This window comes from Octopus sinensis, linkage group LG15 (assembly GCF_006345805.1).
Source record: "Octopus sinensis linkage group LG15, ASM634580v1, whole genome shotgun sequence".
NCBI lineage: Eukaryota > Metazoa > Mollusca > Cephalopoda > Octopoda > Octopodidae > Octopus > Octopus sinensis.
Window position 1 is genome coordinate 9,496,181 of NC_043011.1, and position 15,693 is coordinate 9,511,873.

General features: G+C 37.0%; 1 protein-coding gene and 1 long non-coding RNA gene across 13 annotated transcripts in view; one reads left to right on the forward strand and one right to left on the reverse strand.

Moving 5' to 3' along the window:
- Window positions 1-15,693, reverse strand: part of LOC115219822 (peripheral plasma membrane protein CASK) — a 998,477-nt gene that overhangs the window by 135,697 nt on the left and 847,087 nt on the right. The gene's annotated exons all lie outside the window — the stretch shown is intronic.
- Window positions 1,037-9,548, forward strand: LOC118766185. The gene is made up of 3 exons (XR_005002102.1): window positions 1,037-1,166; window positions 1,478-1,487; window positions 9,537-9,548. It is a non-coding gene; the product is annotated as an uncharacterized LOC118766185 (long non-coding RNA).

Below are 15,693 nucleotides of genomic sequence, written 5' to 3' on the forward strand. Positions count from 1 at the left end.
TTTGCTCCAACTGTCTGAAAATACTCCTTTTATTGTGGAAAAATGCAGACACAGAACTTCCTTACTTTTTTAATAGTAGTAATTCCTAATGATTATATCAATTATCTTTGTTAATTAGTTCTAATGACTGTATTATACAAAGCATCAGCTCTAGTTTCTTCTGCTGTCATCACCTACAAATGCAGTCCATGCTGGAGCAAGTTCTATTTATCATACATTTTAGACTCAACACATTGAAAATATGTAAAGCACAGGCATCACCAATATCTATGCTCATTAGATAAAACAAATCTCCTTCAATCATTCTCATCCTCATCATTTAATGTCTGTTTCCCATGCTGGACTCATTACTGTGGCTACCACTACCACCACAACAGCAGCAACCACAAAACTCTTTCCTCCAAATCTCTTTGTAAGATTTCTCTGTCAAATAGACATAAACTGGTTCAATACTTAAATTGTGCAAACTTAGAAAGAGACACAACACAAACAATATGGAAAAGAATAAGAAAACGTAATGATAATAATAATATCAAGAGCACTCAGAGAGCGCAAACCTCTGCCAAGGCATCACCAACATCCTCTCAATGATTAGCCAGAGAGGATTTTTAAAATGAGAATATCGGAAATAAACTCAACTGCTCTCACAAGCGAGATTACTAAAAATGAAGCCGAACCCTCTCAATAATTAAGTAAAAAATAAGTGGAAAAATAATCCAGAATCCCTTGTCCAGAACTTGATCAATCTCAATGGTAGTAATGGAACGTGAAAGTAGGTGTGCGAGTCATGTTTGTCATGCTGTGTGTTATCTGCAGTGGGAACAGGGACAGTTTTCTCTATGAAGCCCTTTTTTAGTCTATCCTCTGATATAGTGTCTTCATGACCATTAAGGTCCATAGTGAAAAATTTATCCATGTGTGAAAGAAAACAAAAAAGGACCTGCATACAGTACTGTTAATGGAGGTTTAACAACATCGTCGCATACAAAAATGTGAGCCCAAGAAGTAAATCTTCCTTCAAAGCAGAGCTAGAACATTCTTCAAAATGGTTCTGACCCTAAATGCAGATTATGCAACACATTTGATGAAATAATAGACCATCTTGTTTCGGGATATCCTTTGCCGAGACCAAACGAATACAAAAATTGCCACGATAGGGTAGGATAGTATTTATACTGGAAAATATGTAAACACTACAAAATCAACACTCCTGCTGACTGTTAAGAACATCATCCAGAGCCAGGAGTTGAAGGTAAAAATGTTGCTGTCCTCTGGGATTTTCCAGTCAAAACTGACAGAACAATCCAAGCTAATCGACCAGACATAATTATTAAAGGCAGAGAAGAAAATACTCGTAGACTAATAGATGTAAGTGTCCCCACTGATAAAAATATATCTGTAAAGGAATTCGACAAATTAAGTAAATATAAGGACCTGGAAATTGTTGTTAACACGTTTTGGCTGATATACCCTCCAGCCTTCATCAGGTGTCTTGGGGAAATTTCGAACCTGGGTTCTCATTCCTAAGGTATTTTTCGATGTTGTTGTTATTATTATTATTATTATTATAATAATAATTATTATTATTATTATTGTTATTATTGTTATTGTTATTATTGTTATTGTTATTATTATTATTATTATTATTATTATTATTATTATTATTATTATATGCCCAAAGGCACACGATATAGTGGTTAAGAGCACAGGCTACAAACCCCAAGATTCTGCATTCAATTCCAGGCAGTGACCTGAATAATAATAATAATAACAATAACATTGAAAAATACCTCAAAATTTCCCCCAAGACACCTGATGAAAGCTGGAGGGTATATCAGCCAAATTGTGTAAACAACAAACAAGATGAGGACAAATATCCATTAAATGTAAATAATGTAAATAATGTACACAATTCTTCACCTCTCAAATATAGAACTGTCTTATTTTATTTAACTTGGTGGAATTCATAGTTAGAGTATAAAGAACCAGAATAAATGCAGTTATGCATTTTGTCCAGCTCACCAATAATAATAATAATAATAATGATGATGATGTTTACAAGTTTTGGTACAAGGTTGGCAACTTTAGTGAGAGAGAATTAGTTAGTTACATCAGTAGCAGTGCTACTGAGAGGCATTTAGAATACTAACCATGGTAGTGTTGTCAGTTACGCCTGCCCAGGATGCGTACAGAGCAATGGAACTGTTCTGCTCAGGCTTATACAGTGCTTGTAGAATTATGTGAAACATGCAATCTCATGTAGAACAGATCCAGCTATTGACCAGCTCCATTGTGAAGATTGCTCTGCCATTATCCTTTGATCAGGAAAAGCAGGCAGTTTCCCTCTGTCTTGTGGCTATGGCAAAAGAGGTTGTGTGGTGGACAAGACTGAAGACAGACATTCGTCTTTGACCAAGCTCTCATTGATGTTTACAAGTTCCACATAAAAAGAAAAGTGAAGGTGGAGATGGAGGTTCCCCTTCTCTTCCCCAGTAAATTTGGCCCCATTGAATGGACTGACTCTAAGTCTACACTTTTAGGTTGAAAAGTGGGGGGGGGAGAGGAACACTTGCCACTTCTGGTAAGTAGTTGAGATCTGTTGAGTTCCTTGGTTGCCCCCAGGTGTCATTTCCCTGTTTCTGGGGAATTTTGGGGTTAAAATTTTCTTGTTAATTATTTTTTTAGATCGTTCACATGTTTCTACATAAACCCCCCCCCCACTGTCCTTTGCCTTTTTATTTCCTAAAAAGATTTCTGTTACCCTTGTGGCTTATAAAGTATTATTATCATGACTTCAAAACATTGACATATAGCCAGATATAGTGGTAAGGGAGGCTTTAGCCAATTAAATCCACCCCAGTACATGTCTGATACTTATTTAACTCCTGAATGATGCAAACCAATGTATAAACTCCAGTAAGTTGAGAGCTGGACTGTTGTTCATTTTAACACCAGAAGAAAGACTGACAAAGTCAATTTTCGTAGGATTTGAAATAAAATCACAGGCGAATCTCACTTAATGCCACATTATACTATGTCTGATGTGTAACTGTTGTTGATAAATATTTTAATAAAAATGATTTTCTAATGATGACGATGACGACGACACACTCATACAGCCAACAGTCTCAGTGGTGTTATTTAATATATTTTTTGTGACTTTTAACACTGCAATATCTTTAAAACTCCAATCCGCTCTGACATGTACATATGATGTAATATCAACATGAAACAAATAAAAATCTGTCATTTCAAGGATTTTAACAGGAAAATTTCTTCTCTCAAGCAAAACAAAATATAAATTAAAAATAAAACAATGAAAATCTTTTGAAGAACATACAAAATGAATAAAGTAAATAATAAAATGTAAATAAATAAAATTGAAATTAAAAGAGAATTTCAAGATGTTGTGAAGTATGTGCAACAAGGTGAGAAAAGGAAGAAAATAAGAACAGAATTGTTAAAGTCGATGACATATGTCAGAATAATGTCTGGAATTTCAGTATTAAAACATTGATTCTATAAAGAATGGATTGTTAAAATGGAGGGAGGGTCTTTTAAGACATAGATTATTAATCTGAAGAGATTCTGGAAAGAATAGATTTGTTTAAATAGTGAATAAAGAGTGGATTGTCAAACTAAAATGAGACTATTTGATGTCTGGATTGTTAAAATAGAAGCAGAACAATTAATCAGGGGTTGACAGAATAAAAATGCCAAAGATGACCAACAAAACATCTTGAAATCAAGTGATATTTCAAGAATGGTTTTGTAAGTCCTTCATGGTGTTACTAGTGTATTCTGGGACTGTTTGCTACTTAAAAATAAGGGGCAGGCATCAATCCAAGAAATAAGGTTCCCCCCATTAGAAATTAGGGAATCAACAAGGAGGTATCTACAGGGCAATTTCATCTGCTCAAAACAGAAGCATAGCTGTATGGTTAAGAAGTCTACTTTGGAAGCACATGATTCCTGGTTCAATCGCACTGTGCCACCTTGGGTAGGTGCCTTCTATCATAGGCTCAAATTGATGAAATCTTTGTGAATAGAATTTGGGAGACAGAAACAAAGTTTAATCCTGGTGTGTGTGTGTGTTTCAGCAATGTACATTGGATGACAATGTAAAAATGAACATGACCCCGCTCCTCACCCAATATATGCTTTACAGGGTCCTTGAAATATTTGTTCTGTATCAAGCTAGAGACACTCCCTTGTCATTCTCATGGGGAGCTGGTTATTTGGAAACTTGCGACTGACCATTGTTCACCAATTGTAATGTATAATAATAAAAAAACAACAAAAATGGTTTCAAATTTTGGTACAAGGCCAGCAATTTTAAAGTGGGGTGGGGTGTAGCCATTTATATCAAACCTAATACTTGACTGGTTCTTATTTCATCAAACCCAAAAGGATGAAAAGCAAAATAGACCTCAGCAGTATTTGAACTCAGAATGTGAAGCTGGAAGAAATCCTGCCAATCACTTTATCCAATGCTTTAACAATTCTGCTAAATCACCACCAATAATTATTAATAATTATTGCCGAAATAAAGAGAACTGTTTACACTGTGGAGATGTTACTATAGGACTAACATTCAGTAATTGCTCTCTGTTCAGCATTGAGATAGGACAGGGAAGAGCTTCTGATAAAAAGACAATTACAAAGATGATGATGATGATGATTGTAGTGACAATGCTAACATCATTGCTACACAGTAACACAATCTACAAAAACTGTCATCAGATTGTGTATAATAATAATACTTTGAGGTTGGGGTTGGGAGTCTAATTAAAGATGAGATAAAGAATCTCTTCAACAAAAACCAGAATAGGGAAAAAAAAAACATTTATAGACAATTTGAATGGTAGTGGCAGCAGTGGTGGTGGTGGTACAGTGGCAGTGTAGGGAAGGGTACAGTGGTGTCGGTGGATCTGAATCAACCCATCAACTAATTAAGATGTTTCTTCAGCAATTCAGATAAAAAGCACGGAACTCAATTGGAACTTGTACAAAATAATAATAATAATAATAATAATAATAATAATAATAATAATAATAATAATAATAATAATGTTTCAAAAAATTTTGATCAAAATATTGACAACTATTTCAAAAATTCCCATTATCGATTTTTTTTTTTCTTTTTGCCAAATTTCAATAAAATTTCAAATGTTTTCGTTCCTGACTCAGAAAAATTTTTTTTTTACATCAGTATCACGAAAATAAGTCAAGAACAGGTAATATTTTAATTGGATAGCTTAATTATTCTAATTAATTAGTTTTCTGGATGAATTGTATTTGCAATTTTTTCCATTTGTTTTATTATTTCCAAATATGATGAACAGAAATAGTTTTGAGATGAATAAACTGTGCAGCACTATCATAAAATTTGCTGTGCCACAGAAATGACGATGTTTGGAAAAACGATTTTAATCAGACAGGGAAATATTGGAGATTTTTACAGGTAAGAATTGCTGATTTAAGGGGTTACCTGATAGAATATTTAGAAAACAAAGTACCAAAGTAGTAACATGTAAGAGTTAACAATTGCAACACAACAAATCTATAAAAGCCAAAGATGGTATCTCTACAGAGTTGACTTGCTAGAAACAGCAACTGAAATTCCCTCAGATCACACAATACTTTTTCAAGGAAAGGAAAGTCACACTGGATAATGCATTGCAGGCTACATATCGGATAAAACACTATGGAACATCACTGCCTGGCATCTGTCTGCTGCTTAGAATATCCTGCACGTGTGCGGGTGTGCGTGTATGTGTAGATACCTAGCTAGACAGGCAGACAGATAGATATTATTCTTATACAAGAAATTGTAGTTAAGATACCCATGCCGGTGACATGTTAAAAGCACCGTCCAAACATGGCAGATGCCAGCACCACCTGACTGGCATCCGTGACACGTAAAAGCCTCCCCTGGCACCTGTGCCGGTGGCATGTAAAAAGCACCCACTACACTCACGGAGTGGTTGGCGTTAGGAAGGGCATCCAGCTGTAGAAACACTGCCAGATCAGACTGGTGCCTGGTGCAGCCTCCTGGCTTCTCAGACCCTGGTCGAACCGTCCAACCCATGCTAGCATGGAAAACGGACGATAAACGATGATGATGATGATGATGAAGAATGTCTTTAATAGTGACAGGCCAGCTTAGCTATCATCGGACTGAAGTCCAACAATGGCTTTGCTGGCCAAAACTTTGCAACCACTGTCAAGAACATTCTCGCATACGAATACTGAAACTGTTTCTATGGTAACTGAAAATGAAAACAGACAGACAGAAATGTGTGCTTAAAAAACAGAAACCTCTTGACTTTACACCAAAGATTTTCAGATTATAAATGCCAATTATTTCTACCAAATATTCTTGAGAGAGACTAAGACAGGGTTCTTGCTTAGCCTGTCATTACCAAATATTTCCCAGTCAATGTTTCAGCCTTCAGAGGGGCTGGGATGGTCAGGGAACAATGTGTTTTGAGTCCTAACCCTTAGATCAATCCACTTTACTCTTGTTGGTACAATGTTCACTAGAGACGTAGAGTTCTGTTGAAGAACTTACCACATCGAACAGCAACAACAACAACAACAGTGCTTTATGTCAGACACAACTGCAATACAATAATCTCTGGTATTATGACATCTCATTAAGGACATCCATGATTTTTCTATTTCACTAACCATTTTCTATGCCTTCTATAGAAGATACTTGTTCATTGACCAAACCTGGCATTTCCTCCACCAACATTCACCAATCAGAGGAAAGGAAGGGATACTATAGAAATAACAACAACAATGACAACAACAACATTTGATACTAGGAACACTAAGTAGGAAGAAGATGAAGAAAAGACAATGGGAATAAAATATTATAAGATATACTGGTCAGAGAGGAAAGGTGTTGGGGTACACTCTGATTAACTAGGGCAGGCATTGTGGTGTGCCCCTGTGTAACACACAATTTTGTTATGGATTTAGTTGACCAAACAATAAACCAGTTCCAGCATTGGGTCATGGGAGGAGGGATGCAAGCAAGAAGAGTTTGCTGGTGACAGTAATATTAGTAATCAGTGTGAGGAATGGTAATGGTTGCAAGCAAGTTAACATTCCTTGACTTTTCAGCTCATGAGGTAAGGGTTTGCTTCAGGCAATTTGACCTTTTCCCCTTTTTCCCCAGGCTTAGCCTCAGGGCTCATAGTGAACCCTTAAGTTGCTCAAACTCATTTCCATCACAGGGAAAAGAAACATTTGAGAGCAACAGTGGGATTTCCAATTGTAGAAGATACTAACACAGAATTGATTGGAACTTGAAAAAAATTGGTTGTGGAAACTTGTTCTCTTTGTGAAAATGGTGAGTAAAAAAGCTAGAATGGCTGTTACTGCAAAATCATCTCACTGTCGATAATGTACTACAATGGTGAGTTGGTTTTGATGTAAGACATTGCCATAGAATTACTTCACTCTCACTTCACCTGGTAACTGGATCGGATAAATAACAAAATACTGTCTTCTTTTGAAATCATTTCTATCATGGCAACATCAAGCAACATCAATTACCTAATGGCAGCTATCGGTCATTTTATTGTTTATTTAGTTGATGTTGTTGTTGTTGTAACTAAGAAAAATGTTCATGTTGTTTGTTAATGTATTTTTATTGTTGTTGTTGTTTAGTAGATGTAATTATGGTCGTAGAAATATGCTAAAATGTAGGTATTGTATTTCTCTTGTTATTTTGTTTGCTTATTGTTTACCATTTGCAATGGTTGATTGTTTAGTCTATGGCAACTGTGTAGCCATAGACAGAAAACTTTATACATATGTATATATATATATATATATATATGTATGTATATATATATGTATGTATATATCATTTTATTGACAGTTGCTTTGAAGTTTTGCTGGTCAAGGCTTATCTAATAAATATTAGATTCTACACATGTATTGAGTTCTTTGTTTGGTCAATGTTTGTTATTTTATGCTTATGAAAAAAATTATTTCCAACTGTGTACATAATGTGTGCATGTGTATGTGTGTGTGTGTGTGTGTGTGTGTGTGTGTGTGTGTGTGTGTGTGTGAACTGTGTGTGTTCATGTGTAGATATTTGTGTCTGCAACAGTATAAACTTCAAGGAATTCTTCAACTAGAACATTTCTAGAGTTGGCAAAAAGCTAATTTGATCAGACGGCCAACAGGAAGTTAGAAATCAATGTTAATAATCAGTAATAATAAAAACAAATTGAAATAAAAAAAAAATGTAAAAATGTAAAAATGCTGTAGATGCTATCATTAGTTTAGGGTGATGTGTTGTGAAATATTCAGAGAGATCTGTTGGGGCAGACAACCAGAAAATGACCTCCCAGTAGTAAATCCAGAGGAAGGTTATCTGTTGTATTCTAAGCCTCTCTCTCTGCTGCAGCCACCACCACAACTGAACATTTGACCTTTCAGAAAGAGCAATTAATCTACCTCCCTTCTAACAGCTGTCATTTGCAACCAAAATTGACTTGGTAACATGTACAATGTATTCAATAATAGTTTTTGGTACCCAGGTAGTCATGCACAGAGATACCCTCTTTGGCTAGGGGGACATTTAAGATGTGATTCTGCACCAGCAAAATGCTGGTACTCTGTTGATCCTAAAAACATTGTCTATGGTAGCATTTGAAATCAGACTGCAGATATCCAGGACAAATATCACAAAACATCCAACCTGAGACCCTAATTATTTTTGTTTCATTTCACACCTGGATAAGTTAGTCATAGGACATGATGGTCGAAACTGGATTGTCTTTGATCCTAGATCACTGACTTATGGTTAAACAACACCAGCAACGATGGCTAGTGCACATTAATTGGGAAAAGGCCACCAGTAATGTGGTCAGACTTTCACACTGATGTCATACAATTAACCGCTGCCATGCAGGAGGAATTGGCAGAGCTGGGGTCTAAGTGATTTTTTTTATATCAATCAAAAGAAAGAGAAAAACCTATAAACATAAAACTCATTTGCTTCCCATTTGCTTCTAATTAATTTATCCATAGCAGAACCTCTTTCTAGTGGCTCCACCTACCTTTAAATAGCAATCAAATCTTCCTCAGATTATAACCTACTGCTATCAGAAAAGCAACTCACATTGAATAATGAAGTGTTTTATCTACAAGAAGACCGGATCATCATAGCTGGGATGTTTTTGATGTGGGTCGAGCTGGGTCTAAATAACAACCTCCATACTGGATTGTCAACCAGCACTAATAAACTAATAGAGAGATTGTCCTGCTGTGTCTAAACTATCCCGACTTATCTTTATGGTCAATCTTTGATGAGAGATGAACTGAACGGATAAACTTGATATCACATATCTTCAGCCACAGTTCACTAGACATTACTAAATTCTCGCATGAGTGAGTGTACAAGTGAATCTTACAGCAGACTGACATGTAGTTTATTGAAACAAGAAATCTAATTGGGTCCTGTTTAATAGAGTTGATTGGCTCTACACAACAACAGTCATAACAACAAGACAGTTGTTGAATTATAATTGCTATCTGAAATGAACTGTAAACAGTTCTACATTAAGCAGTACAGGTCTATAGTTTTCACACAGTACATGCTCATATCATCCATATTGATATTAAAGGTTAAAGATCTAGAAGACTGTTATTGTTTTGAGTGGGTCTGTAAACATGTGAATGGGTGGAGTAAGTCCTTCGGTTCTGTGGCCCTTCTACCAAACAGCTGTCCCCGTATTTCTCACCTAGATATCTATATCTCTCCCCTCTCTCCTTCCCAACATTTTCTCCAAAATTACTCAATAATATGGATATAAGAATTTCAATTGAACACTAACCAGAATATTGTCACCTGCCTTATCCTGGCCTTCTTGACCCTTAATCCCACCTCTCTACCTCACACAGTCAGACAAGGGACTGACTCCATTCTTCTTCTGCAGACAAATCAAGCAAAAACCATTCTGGCCATTATCCTAGAAGTGCCTTCTTAGTCAACAACCTACAAAGCTTGTTCTCTTCAGGTTTCCTTTATTTCTTGAGCTCTGCAAATGTTCATTCTACTCCATTGGCAAAATGCTTGCCACAACAATTTCACCGCCTTTGAAATGGCTAAAATAATTCTACTTCTATGATGTAATTACTTTGGTTTCAACACCAAGTCTCAGAACAAGTCACTTGCTGGACATTGAAAAAAACCATTCTAACATCTTAAAAACTAGTGAAAACCCCCATCTCTGCAACCACCACCACCACCCTGAAACTGGGGGAGGTGGAGGAAATGCATATAAAATGTTATCAGTTCAAAACATTGAGAATAAAAATAACATTTATTGATTCTATTTCATGTCAAACTAACATTTATATAACATTTTTATTGACGACAATACCATCAAATATTCCAAGACAAGCTTTGAGTGTGTCAGGTGTGTGTGTGTGTGGGTGTATGTGTGTGTGTGTGTGTCAGGTGTGTGGGTGTGTGTGTGTGTGTGTGTAGTAATGCATTCTACTTGATCTTGATTTGTAATGTATAACATTTTTTTAGTTATCTTTATCAAAGAAACCCATGTACACAAGAGAATCAAAGATGTTTCCTTGTTTATTTCACACTGACTTGGAACTGAAGACATTTAAAGGGGAAAAGGTAGGGAAACTAGAACATAACTGAAAGTTGAGAATAATTGAATTATGGCAGATGTATTGAATGTTTAAACTGCCTCAAGAAACTGTGTTTGATAAAAAAAAGCAAAACACACACACACACACACACACACACACACACACACACACACACACTTCACCTCTGCCATCTCAATAAACAAACGCCTTTGTGATTATTATTTACAGAAAGTGAAATAGTTGAATGTTGGGAAGGTTATAGAAGAAGGAAGCAAACTTTTACACTTTTGTCAAAGGTGTTGTTATCCTATGAGCTACTTCTACTTTCCTGGGGTAGTCAGAAATCTCCTTATTACATGGAGAGTTAGGTATTTCCAACATTAGCAATGGTCACAGTGGCCTGTGATTACATCTCTGTTTACAGCAGGGACTGAACCTGAAAACTGGAAAACTGTTTCTTCATTTTACGGAAGACGAAGAGAAACGATGATGTCAGGTTGGAAAGAAATGATCAGTGTGTCCTGTCACTTAGAGGCCCACCCGGTAAATATGAGAGGGAGCCCAGGGTGGCAAGCAAGCAACCAAGAGATGATCAGTGTATTCCTTGTCACTGGTACTGTATATGTGTCCAAGGTTAAGATAGTGACTGACTAAGTCCATCAAGTTCTGTAGGAGCACTTTGGAATAAACAAGGGTTTCATTGGCTTGCAGTAGGGAAAAATAACAACAACAGGCTAGTAACCTATCCCAGGGGATATTTGTTTCTGGAGGTGGTGGGATTTGTAATATAATGGTATAGGGTAAATAATAGTTTAAGTGATAGTGTTAATAACAACATAAATAGTAATAATAATAATAATAACAACAATAAGACTCCTACCGTGAATATCTTCAACAGATTAATTTGAACTCACCTGAAAAATAAGAAGAAATAAGCAATGGTTAATTTTGGTATCGTATATGATAGAAATGCGAAGGATTAAAGGTTAGGTGAAATGTGGTCAATGATTAATCGGAGTGCTGTATTAACAGAGGTGTAAAAGACTAATGAATCAGTAGAGCCTTGGACAAAATATTTTGTGGTATATATACATATATACACAAAGGCATATGGAATACAGGCTTCAAAATAGTATATCATGTGGTGGTAGACTTACTATAACATCTCACCTATTCTCTTTATATCCTGTACCAAGAGTTGACTCACTCTATAGACTTATGTCAGAACTTCCATAAATTCATAATTTGTACAAACATTTGTTTAGTGCTTTTTGTGAAAAATGTTTGGCGAAGACTGATTATGATATGCCCTACAGAGTGCATAGGTGTATCTAGGACCAGGAAGTTAATTTGATGTTAAGTGCTTTGGGGTGTAGATTTTCCTCAAAAGATAGCTTCATCCAGTTGGTTGTAATAAAAGGGTCTGTTTATTCTGAGTAGTCTTATCTCTAACCCCTTACCACTGATACCAGCTGGCCACAGACCAACCTTTCCCATCTGCCTCTTTTTTTCTCCACCATTATTGTCTCTTGTTCCACAATCCTAAAAATGTTTCACTTAATTCTTCTCCCCCAAACTGTATCCCACTGGAACTCCTTCTGCCTTATGTGCACATATCAAGTCAAAAATACTACATCAATCTTCGCTGATATTAAAGGATTTACAAAGGCCATGGGTCATTGGTTAACTTGTTCAAAAAGTTACCACAGTCAGACATTAGCCAATGATGATGATGATGACGATGATGATGATGATGATGATATGTTCACTATAAATGACATATCACCAAATCAACAACACTGAAATAATATTGAAAATAGTTTCTGGGAAAGATCAATAAATTTGTTGTGATTAAAAATGTAATTTTACAGAACTTTTTATGTCTATTAACATTACTGAGATTTTAATGTTTGTTTTCAATGGCTGCATGGGTCAGATAATATGGAGTGAGTATGTGTGTGTGTTGTCATGTCTGTATATATGAATGTGTGTGTGTGTGTGTGTGTGTGTGTGTGTGCGTTTCCATATATGTAAATGTAGTTAATGGTATGTATGCTTCCGTGTGTGCATGATTGTGTATTTCCATGTGTGTGTGTGTGTATACATATGATTCTGTATTTGTTTGTATCAGTAGATGTGTTTCCATTATGTATATGTGTGTGTGTGTGTATTTTTAATGTGTGCATATGATTGCGTGTGTGTGTGTGTGTGTGTGTGTGATCCTTATATTTGATGTAGTTTCTTAGGCTTTCGCACTGTTGCTCCAGCTGACAGTCATAACATAACAAAACAATAACAATGTTGGAATGTTGTGTTTTATAAAGGCAGGGTTGTGACATTGGAATAGTTACAATGAGGGGTAGTGGTGGTGGTGGTGGTGGGGAGATACCTTGGACCAGCAGATACAATTGACCACTACACAATAAAGCAACTTGTAATATTTTGTTGTAGTTATGTCCAGGAAGGGCATCCTGGCGCTAGGAAGGGCATCCAGCTGTAGAAACCATGCCAGATCAGATTGGAGTCTGGTTCGCTAGACCTCAGTCAAATCATCCAACCCATGCTAGCATGGAAAATGGACATTAAACAATGATGATGATGATGATGATGATGATTTAGCATCCTTTACTGTTCCTTTGCTGTTCCATGGATTTAGACAGCAAAATGTGATAGGGGTTTACAGGTGGATGCTCTTCTCATCGTCAACCTTGAGCTGTTTTTCAATTAAGGGACTTCTCAACTCCACAGGTTGTTGAAAGTGCAGAGCAACCAGTTACAATGTGAACATGAACACCACTTCACATGATTGGGGACATGCATGGAATATATAAACATTGATGCCCCTTCACAAATGCACACACACACATTCATATCATCATTATAATATCCATTTCCCCATATTTGCATAGGTGAGAGGGTATCTGTTGAGGTGGATTGCCTACAGCTGGGTGCCCTTCCTGTTGCCACCCTTCACCTGTTTCTAATTATGGCAATATTTTTCCAAAACAAGATCCATTTTCATGGAAGACTGGAAACAGACACCGCATGCATGACAATGGCACTCATTTACAACTGTCATGTAATAATGTCAAGGAAAGGAGACAGTAACACACACACACACAATGGGTTTCTTTTCAGTTTCCATCTACAAAATCCACTCACAATTATTAGTGGGCCTGGGGTCACAGAAGAAGACATCAGCCCAAAGTGGCATGGAGTGAGACTGAACCCAAGACCATATGAATGGGGGAAAAGTGTGATAGAAACACATATGTATAAACTGTAGTGTACACACACACACACACACACACACACACACATTGTGGTGAAGTACAGAAAATAATTTAACAATCAATATGGTAATTAGCAGTTCACTACTTGAGTGTCAAGTTGTAAGACATTTTGTTAATGAGTGAACATGTGACAATTACCTCAGGACATCGTTAAAATTAAACAGAGTTGTAATTTGTGTGAAATTGGTATATTCATGGAAAAAAGAGCAAAGTCATACACAGACACACACACACGCACACACACACACACACATATACACACACACTCGAACACAGGTTTATATAAACACATTGTTGTATTTGTGAGGTGTTTATAGATCCTAATCTGACAAGATTATAAAAACCCATAAGAGCCTGCCAATATTTTCATGAATATCAAAATGATTGAATGTTGTAGAAATCTCTTGGATTTGGTTGGCAGCTTTCGCTGGTGGTTGCAATCAATAAACTCAAAGTTGTTATTGTTGGCAAAAGGGGTAGCCTGGGTGGATTGGGTTGCATTGGATAAAAAAAAATATGTTAAGCTATTTGTTCCAGCCATTTACATTCTGAGTTCAAATCTCACCAAGATTAATTCTGCCTTTCATACCATCTGGGAGGTCAATACAATAAAGTACCATTCAAACATTGGCGTCAAGGGTTTCAGCTATCAACACCCTTCTCTTAAAATTGCTGGTTTTATGCCTACGGGATTATTCCTGGTGGCTATCAGGTATTCTTAGATCAGGTCAGCATTGAGGATATCAGCTTTACACAGTTTATCTATAGTTGTTGCTGTTATTTAGCGCCAACTCTCAGCCACAATTCAATAGACCTATGATTAAACACAGTCATCGACCAACCATTTTTCTCTTTTTTTCTTTTACTTTGTCTCTTCTTCTTACTATCCAGGTCTTCATTGGCATGATGTGATTTGGAGATTTGGTTGCTATTTCTAGACAGCTGTGTCATTGCATAAGACTTCCCTTGTTGACACATTTATCTAAAGTAGATGCATCTTGCACAGTCCATTTCCCCTTTAATCATATAAGCTACAGTGTATTTATGTGTGTGCGTGTGTGTGTGTGCATACGTATGTGTGTATATAATCATCATCATCATTATCATCATTGTTTAACGTCTGCTTTCCATGCTGGCATGGGTTGGACGGTTTGATTGGGGACTGGTGAGTCAGAGGCTGTACCAGGCTCCAATCCAATTTGGCAGTGTTTCTACAGCTGGATGCCCTTCCTAATGCCAACCCCTCTGAGAGTGTAGTGGGTGCTTTTACGTGCCACCAGCATGAGAGCCAGTCAAGCAGTTCTGGCAATGACCATGCTCAAAAGATGTTTTTATGTGCTACCTGCATGGGAGCCAGTCCGGTGGCACTGGCAACGACCACGCTCGGATGTTGTTTTTCATGTGCTGGTAACAATCACGCTTGAATGGTGCTTTTCACGTGTCACTGCCATGGGAGCCAATCTGTGGGCCTGGCAACGATCATGCTCGGATGTGCTTTTAACATTCCACTGGCATCAGCGCCAATCAGGCGGTACTGTCATCGGCCACGTTAGCGATTTTGGTTTGTTTACACTTGCCTCAGCAGGTCTTCGCAAGCAAAGTCCATTGTCTTAGTTTCTCTGTGCCTAAGTGACATATAGGTGTAGGAGTGGCTGTGTGGTAAGTAGCTTGCTTTCCAACCACATGGTTCTGGTTTCAGTTCCACTGTGTGGCACCTTGGGCCAGTTTCTTCTACTATAGCCTTGGGCTGACCAAAGCC